The 1,644-nt window shown below is 40.1% G+C and overlaps 1 non-coding gene across 1 annotated transcript; it reads right to left on the minus strand.

Annotated features, from left to right (window-relative positions):
* Window positions 1–421: 421 nt before the first annotated feature.
* On the minus strand, window positions 422–557 carry LOC135269441 (U4 spliceosomal RNA). Its single transcript, XR_010337733.1, has one exon. It is a non-coding gene; the product is annotated as a U4 spliceosomal RNA (small nuclear RNA).
* Window positions 558–1,644: the final 1,087 nt, after the last annotated feature.

Below are 1,644 nucleotides of genomic sequence, written 5' to 3' on the forward strand. Positions count from 1 at the left end.
AAAAAGAAAAAGAAAAAGAAAAAAAGAAAAGAAAGAGGATAGTACCTTATTTCTCTTGAGTATTGATTTCTCTGCCCAGCATCAGAGACTTTGAGCCCTATGGCGATGGAGACAAATCACAAAAGCTGACGGATCTAGTTCCTAGCTGATGTCTGATAGCGTGGGAGGAAGCAGTTCCCTGACACCTCAGTAATTTGCAATTTCAGCAACATAAAAAGGACATAGCCTTGGCACAGATGTTCTTATATAGTGGTAAGAAAAATTATTCAAAACTTATAAATAAGACAAAAGGATATCCTTGCCACGTCAGTGGGGCATTGTCTGGCAGATCTGTTCAACAATTAATTCTCTAGGGAAACACATCTTGTTTGACTTACTGCTTTATATATATATATTCTTTCTTTTTCTTTTTTACATTCAGTCTCCATAGAGACTGTAAAAAATTGCCAATTCAATGCCAACTATATTGCAAGTCGTCATGGCAGGGTATTGGGAAAAGCTTTCAATTAGCAATAATCCCGCCTTGGATAACTACAACACTGCCACTGTGCAAAGCTTTTTTTTTTCTTTGAAATGGAGTTTCACTCTTGTTGTCCAGGCTGGAGTGCAATGGCATGATCGCTGTTCACTGCAACCTCTGCCTCCCGGGTTCAAGCGATTCTCCTGTCTCAGTCTCCCGAGTAGCTGGGATTACAGGCACATGCCACCATGCCCAGCTAATTTTTCTATTTTTAGTAGAGACGGGGTTTCATCATATTGGTCAGGTTGGTTTCGAACTCCTGACTTGAGATCATCAGCCCACCTTGGCCTCCCAAAGTGCTGGGATTACAGGCGTGAGCCACCGTGCACGGCCTGACTTACTGCTTACTATTGGTTAAGATTACGTGTCTGTAAAGTTACATATTAACTTGCAGACTTGTTTCATGCAAATATTTTCTGTCTGGTGGAAAAGATAATCCCAAAGCTAAGGGTTGTGTTTCCCTATAGAATATCAACCAGTGTTGTATCTAATCTTCTTCTAAAATTCTTTTAGTATCAATATCTTTCAGACTTTCCTCTGAACCTACTTACCATACTGCTGTATCCTCATTAATCAGTTAAATAAAAATTTTAAGGCTGGGCATGGTGGCTCATGCCCGTAATCCTAGCACTTTGGGAGGCCGAGGCAGATGGATCAACTGAGGTCAGGAGTTCAAGACTAGCCTGGCCGACATGGCAAAACCTGGTCTCTACTAAAAACACCAAAATTAGCTGGACGTGGTGGCATGTACCTGTAATCCCAGCTACTCAGGAGGCCAAGGCAGGAGAATCACCTGAACTCGGGAAGTGGAGGTTTCAGTGAGCAGAGATTGTGCCACTACACTCCAGTCTGGGAGATAAAGCGAGATTCCATCTCAAAAAAAAAAAAAAAAAAAAAGGCAAAAAAAAAAATGGTCTAGGAAGAAAATTCTTGAAGAAACAAAACAAAAAAAGGCATAGGTGCTTGCTTTATATTTTGTATGAGTCAGATTTTTAACTTTCTTTTTTTTCTCAGATTTTTAACTTTCTAAAAATTATACTTTGACAGTGGACACTAACTGTGGCAAAGTTAAGGCACTCAGGTGTCTTATTGAACTATCAATATCAATGAGAGGGCTGCAGCAA

This window comes from Aotus nancymaae, unplaced genomic scaffold (genome assembly GCF_030222135.1).
Source record: "Aotus nancymaae isolate 86718 unplaced genomic scaffold, 86718_ANA_hifiasm-v0.15.2.pri h1tg000004l, whole genome shotgun sequence".
Taxonomy (NCBI): Eukaryota; Metazoa; Chordata; class Mammalia; order Primates; family Aotidae; genus Aotus; species Aotus nancymaae.